Raw genomic sequence first — 16,685 nt, forward strand, 5'->3', positions numbered from 1 at the left:
GACTGAACAGGTGCCTCTCCCCGACCCCCTTCCGGCCTCTGCCTGGAGTGGAGCTGCAGACTCAGTACTTGAGACTGGCCAGTCTCTTTCCCGGGAGCTCAGTCACCCTTCCCGGAGCCGTGGAATGTTGCCCTTGGGATTCATCTTAGAGGCTGCCTGAAAGTCCTGTCTCCTTCTCTGTCTCTTCCTCCAGAAGAGTAAACTGAGGCTGAAAGTGCAGTAATTTGCTCAGGCTTGCCCAGCCATTTGAGATTCTATGGCCCAAATCTCCCCACCCGAAGTCCCTGCTGACCCAGGCTGTAATATGTCCCGTGCTCCACATGTATTAAGCACTCGCAGCGTGCAGAGGTCTGAACTGTGCCTCAGGCTAGGTAAGAACGTCTCCAAATAAAATGATAACAGTTGTTCCCAAACTTGTGGATTTTATGGACCAATTAAAAATTAAGGGGATGGACATAGGTTTGACAATTATAATTTTGCCAAGAATAGGTTTTCCAGAAGTCCTACTTTCATCATGTTTTGTAACAAGAAAGAAGAACATTTTAAATCAGAAAAGGGACGATATTTCAAATTTAAAAGCTGACTAAATGTTACCATATACAGAATTCATTATCAATTTTTCTCTTTCACCTCTGACTGGTAAAAGCATCATCGTGGACAAAAGCCCTTCCTTGGACCTGAATTAGAAGACCCAGTTCTGTCTGAAGGAGCCCATGCTTTGGTCTAAGGGGGAGTGGGGATTGGCCCAGAGGTCCAGCTATCACCTCATAGTCGCCTCCGGGCAAGGGTGGCCCAAAGTGTTGGAGTGTGACTGGGGCGTGGGCAGAGCCAGTCCAGGCCTTTCTCCTGGTGCTCGGAAGGCCGGGGAGCAGGAGGGTTCTGGGAAGGGCCTCTGGGGGTTCTGCCCTTAACTGTCTGATGTTATTGTTTCCATCTGGAGGCTTTGACCTGAGAACTAGCCGAGGCTGTTCCATTCTGGGGGTTGGAGCACTGGCTAGATATCCTGGGCCTTCGGTGATTGTACCAGCTTCTTCTCTCCTTGGCTGTGTGACCTTGGACCAGTCCCTGAACCTCTCTGGGCCGCTTTCCTTGGCTCACAGGGCAAATGTGAGGATAGCCACTCTGATAGCAACTGTACAGCCGTGTAGCCACAGGGGCTTTTTAAAAAGCTGTTGCTCCAGGATCCCAGAGCACCCACTGGCTCGACTTCAGAGCCCTTCCTCTACACCCCACAGCCTCCAGGTCTTCATCAAACCTGAGATCTGCCCAGGGATGGCATTATTTTTCCAGCCTCTTGCTCCTTCAGGCCTTGATTCCCTCAACCTGACCCTGACACCTCGCAATTTCCACTGGGTTCTGCGTGTTTGACTCACCATCAGCACCTGTCCCCTCTGGTGCTAGCACATCTGGCATGAAGCTTGAGTCCAGACACCATTGCTCAGACTCCGTGGTGGCCCCTGGCAGGGGTTTTTCCTGCCATTGGGTGGTGGAGACCGTAGTTGACTCTCCCTCACCTCTTTCCCATCATCCCTCATTCCAAAGGCCAGGAGGAAGCCTCTTCTCTGGAAAAAATGACTCCCCGTTGGCTCTTCTGGGCTCCAGGGGGCTCCCCCAGCCTCACAGCATCCTCCCCTCCTGCCTCACAGCAGTGCCAATATGGGAACTGTAGGCCGCCAGCCCTCTGCACTCTTAGGGAAAACCTGTGTCTTTCCCTCCCTCCTTCCTATCCTTTTCATCCTCCCTCAGCCCCCAGCCCCCTGGCCCCCCAGGTCCTCTGCCTCTCAGGCCTTATCTGCCCCAGGATCTGACCTGCAGATGCACTCACTGCTCGGCGTGCTCCTGACCCTGGGATGGCATCACCGCCCAGCCTGCCTGCCCCGGGGCCAGCTCCGGCCTGCTCTCCTTCCCTTTAAAAGCCCCCATGTCTTGAAGCTGATTAAAACAAACACAGCTCATATTTTTGTTCTTAATCCAATTGTGCGCTGGGCTAGGGTTGGGGAGGGAGGATAGGATGACAAAAGCACATTCCTCGCCATGCCAGGGGGGGAGAGCCAGACCAGGTACCCGCCAAGAAGTCCCCAGCAGCTGGGGAGGCCGTGCGTCCAAGCGGGGTGCTGTCCAACAATAGTGGATGGACCCCTCCCTGAGCAGGATTCAGCTGCTGCTCCCCGGGCAGGTCAGGAGGAGGGACAAGTTCTTCAGGCCTTCCCAGAAGGGGAACGAGAGGCCCTTCTGGGAGCAGAGTGGCCAGCTGGGGGGCAAGGGCTCCAAATAGAGGCCTTTATTCTCTCTAGTCTGGAAATGAGACATAATCCTCTTGTCTCAGCCGACCCCTGTGACATCCCTGCTCAGCACTTGGCCTTGGAGTTCCTCAGGACACACAGACCCAGACACACACTGTGGACACCTTCCCCTGGTAGGCTAGGCCCACAGGCCCCTAAGAACTCTGTTACTGTCTGAGCCAGAGGTGATGCCTCCATCACCCTGAACTTCCTGATGAAGGGACCACTTGCTGTAGAGCATGGAGAGGAGGGGGGCCCAGTGATGGTGCAGATGGTGCGTACAGAGTCTGGAGGCCAGGTGCCCGGGCTTGAATCTTACTCTGCTACTTACTAGTTACGTAGGCAAGTTATTTCATCTCTTTGCACTTCAGTTTCATCATTTGTAAAACGGGATAGTAACAGCAGTACCTACCTCGTAGGGGTGTGAGCTGGGAAAACAAACACTCAGAACAGGATCTGGCCCTGTATTGTATACTATACTAAATATACCATCTGTAGTTGGCATATACTATACTATATTCTGGCACTCTACTATATACTGCTACCATAAGAAATCTTGATCATTGTTATTATTGAAGACAGGTGGAGGTAATCCTAGATCGGTCGTCTAATAGCTGGGTGGTTCTAAGCAAATCATGCCTGTTTTCTGAGCCTCAGTTTGGCACCTATAAAATGGGAACAGACTCATCCTCAGAGAATGATGGTGAAGTTTAGATGTAATAATAATCACGAAAGTGCTGTGTTTATTGAATCTTAAAAATTACGTGATTTCATTGTTAAATGAGACCTTAAGGGACAGTCTTGTCCAAGAGAGGAGGGAATAAGATGGTTAGATCAAACAAAAAAGATAGAAAGGGAAAGAGGAGAAAGAAAAGGTAAATACCAAGTGGAATGGTCCAGAGAATGAGCATAGGGGTGAGACTAATGAAAAGGAAAAGGAGAGAATGAGGAGGGAGAGGGAAAACCAACAACAGCATCCACAAAAATATCAGAGAAGGAGCTTGATAGAGAAGACAGTCAAGAAAGGAGGGGCAGTGAGCAGGATGGAGAGGGACACAGGCAGACCTCAGTGAGGGGTCTCGGGGTCTGCCTTGGGAGCCTGTAGGGCTGGGCTTCCTCCTTGGCTGAGGTCTCCAGGCAGGAGAAGCAGGGAGACCCTGGGAGCAGGTGGAGACCCTGGCCGCTTCTTCCTCTCCACCAGGCTTCTGTCAGCTCCCAGGCTGCCCCACCCCATCCCCACTGCCCATGCACTGAGCCAGAGAGATCTCTGCACCGAGTAGGATCAGAGGCCCAGGTGGGGAAAACTCTCCTGGGCTCTTCTGTGAGGCTGCTGGGATGAAGCTCTAGCTCTACATTGGAGAGATGCTTAATCATCTTTCCCCCCAATTTTAGATGTCTATAGCTTCAGTCTTTCAGGGCTAAACAAGATCTTAAAAATCCATTGTTTGAATGCTAGTCTGAACAGCTCGCCTGCCTGGCCAACTCCAGAATGGGCTGAATACCTCTTAGGACAAGGCCCTCCCTGTCCTTCAGAGGAGTTTGCTGGGCCCCTTCCAAGACTGATCCACAGTTACTGTGACTGCAAATCAGTCAGTTGATCAATACCAACTTTGTGCGACCTTATTTTGAGCCCTATCTGAAGGACAGAGGGGCCAATCAGAGGGACACACTGGCAGGCTGCCTGGTACATTGAGGGTGGGTGGCAAGGTTGGCCTTGCTGAGGCATCCTCGCCTCCCAGGTTCAGGGCTCTCTCATTCTCCTTCCCTGCCCCATGATCACTTGCCTTGGGCTGTGACAATTCCCCACACCACAGCTAGAAACCACGATGTATCAGTAGGTCAGGGAGAGGAGGACTAGAAATGGCCCGTAAAAGTCTCGGGCTCCCCATAAATGCAGAGCAGGCCTTTGAAAGCCCAAAGCACTTTTATGTGCTAGTTAAAGGGCCTTCCTGTTGTGTCGCCAGGATTTACAGGGAGGTAGGTGGGGGAATGGGGTGAGGTGAGGCCAAGTACAGCCTCCACCTACTGACACTCCCCAGGCTTTTCGGAGCTTCAACCCTCTGGGTCCCAGAGGAGAAGGGAGGAAGGGGAGGGCTTAGCGACTTCTCAGCTGTCACACTCCATTTACCAAGCAGGGACTGTGAGGCTCTTCCTCGGTTCTTTGAGATCCTGAACCAGCTCGCTGGGGCAGTGGTGACCAAGGCAGGGACATATTCCAGGCCAGCAATGCCCACAGCCAGGGGGAAGGAAGCCTTGGAAACATAGGCAGAGGCCGGGCTACCCGTGTGGTTTTCAAACACGTAGCAGTAGGACAATCCAAATGGCTTCATTTGGAGAGTTTGTTCCATGGCCCATCTTGCCATGCCCTATGTCTGATGCCAGCATTACAGGATCATGGGGAGAGCGCTGGGCATCTGCCTCCATCTCAACTCTGTGAGTTAGGGATGCCCGTCCATCAACCTGTCTCCACAGGGCACCCTGTAGGAATGTGATGTCCATGAATTTAAACTTCAAAAAATAAAAATAAAAAAGGGAAAGTCCCCATAAAGTGAGTGTGCTCTTCTGGCCACTGTCCCTCATGTCCCTTTCCTCTCTGGGAGAGCTGAGTAGGACCCTCCCTGACCCGTGTGGAGGGGCAAGCTGCCCCTCCCTGTTCTTCCACAGCATCCTGTGCTCACACCCTTACGCGGACTGCCAGCATCATGTAAAGACCGAGTGTGCTCTGAAGGAAAGAACCAAAGAGTCTGGCCACCCCTGGAGCCAGGCATTGTGCCGGGTGATTCACTCACATCGTCCCATTTCAACCTGCCACTGCCCCGCGCAGGAGACACCAGCATCCTCCGCGTTTTCTAGTTCAGGACAGAGAACTAGCATTTGCCAAGCTCTTCTCCTTTATCAGACCCTTTTGAGAAACAGTACATTCATTCTCCCCTTTAATCTCCCCGGCCTCCCAGCTGAATAGTATCAACCTGATTTGTATATGAGGAAACTGAGGCCCATAGAAGTTCAGTGAGTCATGGGAGGTCCAGGTGGGTAGTGCCCAGCCCAGACCTCTTTCCCCATACCTTTGTTTCATTTGAGCTGCAAGTCTCGCGCAGTCCTCGTGCTCAGAGGCCAGGGCGCGGGGGCGGGGAGAAAAGCCCTGCTGATGTCTGAGGTGTCTCAGCCTTTGGCTCTCAGGCCTGACTTGTTTTTGTCTTTCTAACAGCCCCGTTCCCTGGCTCTAGCCGCCCTCTCTGGATCGCTTCATCCCTCCTGGGGAGCAGCCGCTGGAGCACATTCAGCCTCCTAGGCTTGGGGCCCTGGGGCCCTGTACCCAGGCAGGGGGATTTCTGCATTGACTTCGCTCTGACCCCGGTCCCTGGCCTGCTGGCCCCAGGTGCCCATTGTGGCCTCAGGCCTCTGGCATTCTTCCCTGACGCTGCAGCTCCCCTCTGCTTCTCTGTGACCCTATTGAGTTTCCCCAGGTCTGGCCAACCAAACACTGCCATATGGGGGAGAGTTACATTTCCTGTATATGTGTCAAAATATCTGAGAGGATGTGAAATAGATCAGACATGTATAAAAATAAACTTTTACGGGGTGACTGACTACTCCCCTCCAGGGAGAACCAGCGATTCACTCTTCATCTGGGGCCCAGAAGCTTGGCTGGGGCCTTGGGGACCATTCCCCACACCCAGCTCCCCGTGGCTGTCCTCCCTCATTTTCTTGGGCTGGGCTTCAGCTCCTCTCCTGGAAGGCATTCTCCCAGGGGCCCATGGGCATGGAAACCCCTCCAAAATAGGGCTGAAAATAGCAAGTTACCCCTCTGGTCCCAGTTTCTTGATAGGGGTAGCAGGTCTTGTTCTTTGAGCTCCCCTTTCTCTCTGGCAATCTATGATTCTACCACCCAGGGGTCCCCAGGCTAGGCCACAGCAGGACAGTCTCATCACCTCTTCTACTGAGCAGAACACAAGGATTACATCTCAGTTGTTCTTTTCCTGTTGCATTAGGCTGAGGCCTGGTGGACTGGAGTGCAGGGGTCTTTCTGTCCTGGCACCCCTGCTTGAGTTTACCATGAAGGCTTGTCACGGGCATCTGCTTGTCAAGGTCATCTGCGTCTCCATCCTCCTGCTTCTGGCTAAATGGTTCGATTAAACAGGGCTTGTTCTCTTTATTGCTAAAAGTTTACACGAAGCAGCATCCCAGTTTCATATCAGAAATTTCTCCCTAAATGTTACCTTACATCCTTCTGAACCCAGATCCCCTTTTACCCTTCTCCCCAGCCATGAGCTGGAGAGGGTGCACTGAGGTTTTGGACAGCTCAGGCGATTCCTGCACTGACCACTCTGTGACCCCTCAAGCAGCTGCGTGAGAAGAGCCGATCTGCCAACCCACGGGATTCCCACCAGACCCTGTTCTTGGGCCATTGGTTCCCGTCTGGCAAAGAACCCAGCTCGGTCGCTTCTGCCTTTCCTCAGCCAAGGGGCCAGAGGGTCTCAGGGCTGAAGACCAGATCCCCAGCACCTAAGCTTAGTCAGAAGCCATAGCCCAGGGCCTTGTTTCCATTTCCCCACAACTCTCCAGGCTGGAGCCTTCCTCTTCTCGTCTTGGCTCCCACACCCCGCTTCCTGGCCCCAGGGCTGTCACTGAAGACACACCACTCCTGACAGACACTGGCGTCTGATGGGCAGCTGCCATCCTGCCAGGAAGCCGGTGTCCAGAGCTAGGGCTGCAGGACCATCTCTCAGCCTCTATTCAGCCTGGCCCTCCCATCACCCAGCCACCTGCCCGCTGCCTCCCAGGCCTCTTTTGAGCACCTTGTGTCCAAACCAACTGAAAATGCCAGACACAGCCTCAAGCCGTCAGTTACTGAATCTGAGGTACAGAGTTCTGCTGGGTGGGAAGACACAGGTATATTAAGGGTGTCAATGGGGTACAGTATTTTGGAGAGGCCAAGGGAGGGGCAGGGCTGACAGCTGGCTCGTGGCTCCCTGGACATTCTCTACTTCTCTCCAAGGCAAAGAGCCCCTGCCACCCTCGGATCTGGTCCTGCTGCTCTGTGCTCCCTGCCTGACCCTGAGTCCTGCTATCCCCGACACTTAACTCTTAACCAGTCCCCTGTGAATGAGAATAATGGGTTGACTTGTCTAGGAGTCCCAGGAGCATTTGTTAGGAAATGGACTTAATGTCCAAAATGTCCAGGGTGATATTCTTACAGCTGAGAAGCTCTTGAGCCCATGTTGGTGACCCTGGGAAGGCCATCAGCTGGGATCTCAGGCTGCTGGTCTCTTGGGTTTCCATACCAGGACTGACTCAGTTGAAGAAATTCTGATATCTCCCAGGAAGGGTGAGGCAGCTCCTGACTGGGCCCAAGTTTTTCCATTGGTTGATACAGCCCATGCTGCTGCCTGGAACATCCAACCAGCTGTTGGTTGGATTAGAAGTTTTCCCTCTTGTTTTTGGCTACAGCCTTTTCTAATGACTGGCTGCATGTGGTTAGTACTGCCAGCTGGAAGAGCAGGAAGTCAACCACTACAGGATCAGCAGTCTGCCCAGCCCAATGCCCCACCTGCCAGCTGGACGTCCTTGTGGTTGTCCAAGCCCAAATCAAATCCAAGTTCACTAGCTCCTTTGTCAGCTGTAATTCGGTCCCTCTTCTCCTGACAGAGGCCTGCCTGCCAGGTAATTCAGTTCCCCCAAGCCCAGCCTCACCTGGTCTGTTCCCAGCTTTCTTTCCTTTTTTCTCTCTGGACCTCCATTTTCGTGTCAGCATCTTTGGGGCAACGGTCTTGTGGCTGGTTACATGCCGTTTTCCCTGGCTGGAGACTGCCTTTAGATCAATTCAGGGAAGGGGGCTGGTGGGCAAGAATCTCAACCAAAGGCTGGCCTGAGCATCCTTAGATCAACAGCCAGGCTGAGATGGTGGAACAAGCTGCCCTGTTGGAGGACCAGCCTTGGCATCTCACCAGGAGCGACAAGGGGCCCCTTCGGTCCTGCAGAATCAGTGTGGCAGCATATGATGGCCACTGACTTCTCCGTCCAGACCCAGTGGTGGACTCGCAAGACCAGCAAGAGCAGGAGTTTGTTCAGGGCAGGGCTCTGTGGGCGCCTCCTCTGTCCTCAGTTTTAATGCATCATGTTTGATCTTTGCTGCATGGTGGAGGGTTCCTGCCCCTCTGATTGATGACACAGATCTTCAAAGAGCAGTCATCCCTGGAGGGAGGGGAAGATTCATCAAAGCTGTTCCCAGGGGGGTACCCGCCAATGCTAGGCCCTCCAGGACCACTCTGGCCCTCAGCTGGATCTATGGACCCAGCTACCACCATTCTGCCTGACCCAGGAGCTCCTTTGCTTCTCCATTTAATCTGGCTTAGATGTGAAAAAAATCTTTTTTTCTTATTGTTGCAGCCAAGACAAAACTATAGATTTTTTTTCTTTTTTTAGGAAGCGAAGGGGGAAATAGTACTCAGGAACTGAAGGGCACATGATGGGTTACAGAGCATCAGTCCTAATGGAACCAGAATCTGCCCCATAATGCTCCATGCGGCCTGGCATATCAGGCCCTGCCTCAGCCACCAGGACCCTGTAGCTATCCCCACTCCCTGGCCCCAAGTGAGGAAGGCAGTTTCCTATTTCGCCCCACTGATCCCTCCCCGGATCTCTGACACTATCTGATTGTTTGCTGCTCACAGCCTCCTGGAGGACTTTAAATTAAAGTTGGCCTGGAACAAGGCTTTTCACAGTTAGCACCCCCCCATGCTGCCCTGATGGATATTGAGAAGCTGGTAATGGCTGGTTCTACCTTAGCTTTCTTCCCAGAGCCTCATGCCTGTCCCTTTTTCTAGGAAAGAAGAAAACTGCTTCTCTCCCTCTCACCTGCCCCTCTGGTGCCCCACCTGCCAAGTCGGAGTCCAGCCCGAGCCCCACCTTTTGTCCCTGCTAGATTTGCAGAGCAGAGATTCCTCCTCACCGTCTAGCGCAAACGTCTGGCACGGATTTAGTGTGTGAGGAATGTTTGTGGAACGCAGGCGTGGATGCAGCATGAATAACCAGCCCTGGCTCGGGCAGCTGAGCACCCCCCTCACTCCCAGGGCCCACTGACGGTTCCTTCTCCGAGGAGTCATCTTGCTGACTTCCGAGGGTTTATAATACACCCCTTTAAAGTTCAGAGCACATTTAGTATGTTTAAATGAACGTCAGATACCGTGGCTACAGGCTGAAGCAGACTATCTTTTATCATCTGAAATCACGCAGCCCCGGGGTGCAGATGGGCTGAGAGGACACCCAGTGTGGATCACAGTTGAAGCACCCCCAACTGAGATGACAGGCCACCAGCCGCGCCATGGGCAGCGTCTCCACCAGGGCCCACCGGGGAAGGCCCTGGGGAGGAGGGAACTCCCTCTCGGCAGCAGTGCTGGGTGGGCGTTCCTGCAGCCCTGGTAGAGCACAAAGATGGCGTGGGAAAGAAAGCCTCTTTGCAGATCCTAGCTTAGGTTGGCAGCGTGTGTGTGTGTGTGTGTGTGTGTGTGTGTGTGTGTGTGTGTGTGTGAGAGAGCTGGGGGCTGCTCCTTTGGGGCTCCTACATGCACTGCAGGGATTTAGGGTGAGACGTGGATAATTCAGAGAAGTTTTAGCTGCAGTGAACACTTGTATGAAGGTGACTGGCCCCTGCCTGGTTATCCTGCCCCATCTCTCACCCCCGCCCACCATGCTCCACCTACACTGAGTCCCACACTCTTACACGTGGGCTTGTGCATGCTGGACCCTCAGGGTGCCCTTCTTGCCTTTTTCACGGAGGGAAGCTCCTGCTTCTCCTTCAGACCCACCCAGGTCCCTCCCTGGTAAAGCTTTCCTGGCCTGGCCCCCGCCTCCTCTTGGAGCTGGGAGTTCCTTCCCCTCCATTGTCAAGATAATGCCCAGTGCTAAAATGACAAGTTTATGTGTATGTGTCCCCCACACAGGGATGTGTCTTTCTATCCTTTCTTCCTGCCTCAGCACCTGGCACAGTGCCCAGCTCAGGGTGGGCACTGATGTCTGTGCTCAGATCATGGCTGCCTGGAGAATGACCCTCGGCGGGGAGGACGGGCAGTCTGGGGGAGGACGGGGCTCATCTCCTGATGAGGCTCTGGGCCCAGTCCCAGTCCTGTGCGCCCGGGCCCCAAGGGGGCGGAGGACCTAGACCCACTCCTTTGGGGCTGCTGGAGCCGCCCAGGGAGGTCACCAGTGACATCTAGTGGTCACAGCAGGCTGCAGCCCCACAAGGTTTTCCGGAAGGCGTGAGTCTTGAGTTGCACGTGTCTGCTCTGGGCTGGGCTTCTGAGCGGTTCCCAGCCAAGGGCCAGCAGGCCAGCAGCGCAGGACAGGACCTAGGTGGTTGGGTGCAAGGACCGAGGCCTGGAGAGAGGCTGGGCAACCCGCAGTCAGAGACTGCAGTCCACGTCCGCTGGGCTCCGAGACCTCCTGCCATCTCCCTCCCTCCTGCTCCAGTTTCCTCTCCCTGCCTGCCCAGGCTCGGGCCCATCTGCCTCAGCCTCAGCCCCTTAAGACCATGTCGGGGGGCTTTGAGGTCCCCACTGGAGCAGCCACAGACCCACTTTGGTACAGCTGCTGAGACAACCAGTGCCAGCCAGTGGATGAGGGACGAACGATGGGCCTCGTTTACCTACCAAACGCCTACCCTGGAGGGCACCCAGGGTACGGGACACCTAAAGAGCTGCCTGCCCTGTCCTGGGCCAGCCCTCACTGGCCTGCACAGAGCAGCTCTGGGAGACCCCTCCTCAAAGGGGCAGGGGGTCCCTGGTCACAGCTACAGGCTGTGGCACAGGCTGAATGGGGTGCTGAGCAGCGCGGTGGCAGACCTGAGGGCAGCCTTTGCAGCAGGGCTGTGTCGGGCGGGGGTTTGCCTGTGTCCCACCTGCCTGCCGCTCAGCACTCTCTCCTGCAGGCCTCGTAGAGTGCGCCCTGTGTGCTCAGGAAGTGCTGGATGAGGGGCTGCCGTGGGGTGAAGGAGGCATGGGGTGCCGGATCCAGGATTTCAGGCTTTCCACGCCCGGACTCCACTTTCTCTGCCAAAGTTTTCCCGTGAACCATTTCCAGACTATAAGGAGAGGGGAAGAAGGATGCTGTTCTCAGCAGGGAGGCCTGCAGAGGTATTTATTGTCCTTTTTTGCAGTAACAACTCCTTCCTGTTTCTTCTGCTCCCCCTCTTTCCTTTTCTGGCACAAGTGTCCTTTTGTACCTTCTCCCTGCTGCCTCTGTGTGGCTCCTCCGCCCTGCCCCTCACTCCTACCCCCTTCCTCTAATCCCTCCGGACTTCTCCCCTTTCTAAGCATCTCCTGTGCTCAGCCCTCTTGTTCTCCGCCCCTCTCCCCTCTCCACTGTTTCTGTGGCTCTATCTGCCTTTCTTCTGCTCGCTTTGTCTCCATCCCCGTTTCTCAGCGTCTCTTAGTCCCCCTCCACCCAGCCTTTCCCCCGCCCCCACCTCCCCTGGAAGGTCAGTTTGACATTATTAAAGTGTAATAATAACTTGATAACTTGCCCAGGGAGTGAGGTGGGCAGAAGCATAGCGTACCATTTTCATGAGCCGTTTGCAGGGCACCTCTGCCACCAGCTGTCAGCCAGCATCTCTCAGCCCCTTCCTCCCTTGGCCTGCTAGGTCTGCAGAGGCTGCTCTGTCCGCCTACCTGCGCCAGCAGGAGAGCTCAGCCCGCCTGTGGGGAATCACACTTGGGCATGTATCTTCATGCAACGGGGTCTTCCTTGACAATTGGGGGTGAGAGCTCACATTTCCAAGTTTTTATAAATACTCACTGGGTGTCTTTATGGGTCAGACACTGTGCTAAGGTCCTGGGGGCATGACCTGCCTCTTGTGACCTTTACAAGAGAGAGGAGGCGTTAGACAGGGGATACAAATGAGACGCAAGGAGCAGGCTGCTCAAGGCGGCCCCAGCCTGGCAGCTGGACCCTTGGCTCTTATCCTACAGAGTTCAAGCCCTTTGGGTACCAATGTCCAGGAGTCCTGCCAAGGGCTCCAGGCATGTAAGGGTTCACAGACCTGTCCCAAAGCACCCTCCCCCTGCCCACTCTTCCCCTCTTGCAGACTTTGTGCTGGTTTCACAGTGACACAATTACATTTATAGTTGTTTGTGAGAGCGGTTGGGACCCACCACTGACCAGTGTTCTCTCTGTACACATTTGTTCCTTTCCCTCAAGTCGCAAAACCCACTCATTCCCATTAATCTTCCCCCCTAATTATGGCAATCATTGTCTGATTGCCTGTTCTGATTACACAACTACATTTTCTCATGCTAACTGCATAATGAAGACAAGCAATTGCATGGGAAAAAATTACGAAATTTCCAAGCTCCAAATACAATTTGAGGGCCCAGCAATGTGCCTCCACTGTCCCCCTTGGGCAATGGGGGCTCCAACACAGAGGCAGAAGTCAGTGGTGACCGTCTCTCAGCTTCCGGGGACACTGCTAATTCTAAAGCTTCTGTCCTCATGGCCCACTAGCACACTGAGACTCTCTAGACCAGGAAGCCTGATTTGGAAAGTGTGACCCAGCATCTGTGGCCCTTGAAGCCCCTGTCGCAGAGGTGTCAGCCTGCAAGTGGCCACTAGCCTTGGGGAGATGGAGCCTGAGCTGTAGTCTTACCTGCTTCTAGAGGCCCAGGCCCCAACATTTTTCCCCCAGTGGCTGCCAGTGTCCCGGGCAGATGCATCTAGGAGGGCAGGCTGAGGCAGGTGGCTGGTTCTCATCTTCCTCCAAGCTCAGGACTCTGGCCCCTGCCACTTTCCTGAGATGTCCCATAGCCTGGGAGAGAGATTGCAGGCCACTCCCCTCCCCAGTTCACCTTCCTTTCATCTCCTGCAGAAGACGACGCAAACCTTGGCCCCCAGGAAGCCTTCCTATGTTAGCTCTGCTCAGGGTGACTCACACCGAAGCTCCCCTCCCTCCGATCCTGTCCATCCCACAGTTTGTCCACCACAGGGTCCTCCCATCCGGGGGTTGGGAACTCCCAGATGGCCGAGGAGAAACCTCATCCACCCTTTGCTCCCTCAGCACAGACAGACGCTCTGCCATCATGGAGTCCATGGGGGCCACCACACACTGTATGTACATCTGCAAATTCTATCTTATTCCAAATGCACCAAGGGAGGTGGTTATTTAAAGAATACTATAGAAGATCCTTGGGTAAAGACTGGAATCACTTTCTGATTTATTTTCTATGTAATTTCAGATTGTCGTCTCTCTAGGGAAGAAGGAGAGGCTGCAGGCAGGTTCATAGCCTTCCACAGCCTGCCGTACTGGACACTGCATCCTCCTGCATGGCTCGGCCTGTTTAAATTTTGTCGTCTTCATTCAGCAAACATGCATGCGAGGCCTTCTGTGTACCAGGCTTTGTGTGCTGGAGGCAGGGGATACGAAGACAGATGAAACCTGTTCCTGCCCCCGTGAGTCACTGAGGGAGACACAGACACATGTAGATGCATCAACACAGGGAGCATTCAAGGCGGGTAATTGTTGCACAGAGGGAGGTAGGATTACCTCCACCCAGGACTGGGGAAAGCAGGGAAGTACTCATGGAAGAGGGAGGGTTTTTTTTTTTTTTTTTTTAACATCTTTACTGGAGTATAATTGCTTTACAATGGTGTGTTAGTTTCTGCTTTATAACAAAGTGAATCAGTTATACATATACATATGTTCCCATATCTCTTCCCTCTTGCGTCTCCCTCCCACCCTCCCTATCCCACCTCTCTAGGTGGTCACAAAGCACTGAGCTGATCTCCCTGTGCTATGAGGCTGCTTCCCACTAGCTAGCTATTTTACATTTGGTAGTGTATAAATGTCCATGCCACTCTCTCACTTCGTCCCAGCTTACCCTTCCCCCTCCTGTGTCCTCAGATCCATTCTCTACATCTGCTTCCTTATGAGGAAGGAGTTTTTAACCAGCGTTTTGAAGGATGAGTTGAAGAGTTCAAATGAAACAGGCAAGTTGAAGAAAAGGCGGGTTGACGTGGCTGGAGTGGAGGATGCAGAGTGAGGTAGGCTGGGTGGAAGCAGAGCCAGGTCGTGATGCCCTTGGATGCCAGGCTGTGACGCCCTTGGATGCCAGGCTGAGGAGCTAGTTTTGATTCCAAAAGTAAAAGGATGAAACCTGATGGTGTCACTCGCAGGAGTGCCACCCAGTCAGCTGCGCCTTCCCTGCCTCCCTCCTCGTCTCCTCTCCCCGACCAAATGAGCCCTCTTATTTTTTCTGTCCACTCCTCCTCTGCATCTCCACTGACCTCAACCCAGTTCAGACTGTCACCGTTCTCCAGCCTGTGGCTTGGAACTCATAGTGCATCTCCTCCTCCAGTCCCGTCCCCTTGGGGCCATTCATTCTTGGGGGAGATTCCTGACTTTTGAGCTTAGTTTGTTTATGGACTAGAATTTGGTCACCTGCCAAGAGTGAGAACATGGGGTTAGGAGGAGAGGGGAGGGCAGCTGAGTTTGTAGCCTCCATGGGTGTTTTCTTCCGCTGCCCAAGGCTGCCAGAGCCAGAAGAGAGAGGTGGAGGCAGGAGTGACCAGGCGGGGAATCGGCCCAGGGCTATGGAAGGGCAAAGTTTGGAAAGTCCGGGGACATTGGCAACAGTGTCAATCAAGTGTAGCCCAGGCTGGAGCAAAAGGAAGGAGAGGAGGAGGGAGAGAGGAGGCGAGGAAAGAAGTAGGTGCTTGCCGAGCACAGCCCTGGAGCATGGAGGGCTAGGGGGAGGTGAAGCCGTCCCTGACAGTATCCCCCACCAGCTGTGGACATCAGCCAGGCCTTCACGCTCACTCACTTCCAAAATGAGGTGATCAGCTTCCTCACGGGCTGAAATGTGCCAGCAGTTACAAAGGGCTTCGCCCAGGAGAGCTAAAAGTTGAACTGAAAACTCCCAAGGCAGCAGCAGTGGCTGACACTTGTGGAGGCCCCGTCATGCCCCTTCCTTACTGGCCTTGGAGCCCTGGGCGCCTGCACCATGCCTGGCACACAGAGGGCACTGAGCAGGCTCTGAGGGAGGCAGGACTCGGTAGTGGCAAAGACGTGAGCTCTGCTGCCTGCTGGCCGTGTGAGCCCAGCCCCATTGTCTCCTCTGGCAGGTGGAGGAAAGGACAGTACCCGCCCCGGAGGTTGGGAGGGGTGGCTAAGGCCATGCCCGTGCTGCGGACCCTGCTGGTGGCCCAGCCTGAGCCCCTCAGTGCTCCCGTTCCTTAAGATGGGCTCTGGTGGATTCATTTCAGCAAAAGGGGCTGAGCCGGGGTGGGGTTAGTTGACTTTGGAATTCAAAGGTCATGAGGGATTTTTTAAGTTCTAGGGTTTTGTCTTGTTTCAAGAGTGGGATCCAACCCATGAGAGGACAGGGTGTCATCCCTGGCAACCCTCCGGGGGGTAGTCTGTCACTGGGATGGGAGAGGCCAGCTGCCATCACCATGCTTCATAGCTACTTATTTGTCCTGGCATCTCCCTCGGGTTGTCCCATTCTTTTGGATGAGTAGGTTTTAACTGGGACAAGAGAGAATTATTTTTGAGTGGGGGATGGGGGGTGGAATGGGGAGAGCTGAAATTGCTGCCAGCACCTGCAAGTCTCTGCCCAAGGGTCTTCTCTGGTCACGGGAGCATGCTCTGCACGCATTCAGACCACAAGTGCCAAGGAGTTAGTACCCCACTGACCAAAGTCAGGACCGAGAACACATGGATCCATCCTCTTTGCTTCCCCAGCAGCATGGCAGGTGTATTCCATGAGGCCTCCCAGAGCGCCTGGCGGGACTGAGGGCTCTCAGGTGACCGCAAAGGCAATCTGCTCACTGATGCAATGGGGGCTGCCCCGCCCCTCATCGTCTTGCTTTCTCGCCCACCTACTGGCGCATCCTGGGGTCACCTCCCAACTAAATACATGCACGGGAATTCCTGTCTTTGTGTTTGGGAAACCCAATCCAAGAGAGCATGTCAAGTGCGTGATAGAAAGACACTTGATAAATTAGGGCAGAAAGTATCTATTGTGATACGATCTCTCCCCAGGGATGGGTCCGGTAGAGAGGGCACCCAATATATAGTGCTGAATGAGTCAATATGGACACGTTTCCTTCTGCCACCCTGTCCTTTGGGCCCTCCCATTCCCCCTCCTGCTCTCCTTTCTCCTAGCCCTATGTTTTCTCTCCTGACCCTCCTTTTCTCCTCTTCTCTCCTCCTTTCTCCTCTCATGGAGGAAGGATGTTCTGTGTCCCAAATGCCCCCCCGACTTCCCTGACATCCCGCTCTGGAAATGAGCCTTCTGGCAGACAGCATTGTGACATCACCGTGCATTGGCCAATGGCTGTCTTCCTGGGCCGGGCCCTCCTGGGACCACCGCCCTCCATTGATAAGGATAAACCACCTTCTCCTGCAGAGCCCCT

The 16,685-nt window shown here is 54.1% G+C and overlaps 1 long non-coding RNA gene across 1 annotated transcript in view; it reads left to right on the top strand.

Moving 5' to 3' along the window:
• Positions 1-14,258, top strand: part of LOC132484100 (uncharacterized) — a 38,948-nt gene extending 24,690 nt beyond the window's left edge. Inside the window, exons 3-5 of the long non-coding RNA XR_009531148.1 lie at positions 11,209-11,413; positions 13,508-13,721; positions 14,173-14,258. This is a non-coding gene — a long non-coding RNA (uncharacterized LOC132484100). The remainder of the gene's footprint in view (positions 1-11,208; positions 11,414-13,507; positions 13,722-14,172) is intronic.
• Positions 14,259-16,685: the final 2,427 nt, after the last annotated feature.

Source organism: Mesoplodon densirostris, chromosome 2, assembly GCF_025265405.1.
Source record: "Mesoplodon densirostris isolate mMesDen1 chromosome 2, mMesDen1 primary haplotype, whole genome shotgun sequence".
NCBI classification, from domain to species: Eukaryota; Metazoa; Chordata; class Mammalia; order Artiodactyla; family Ziphiidae; genus Mesoplodon; species Mesoplodon densirostris.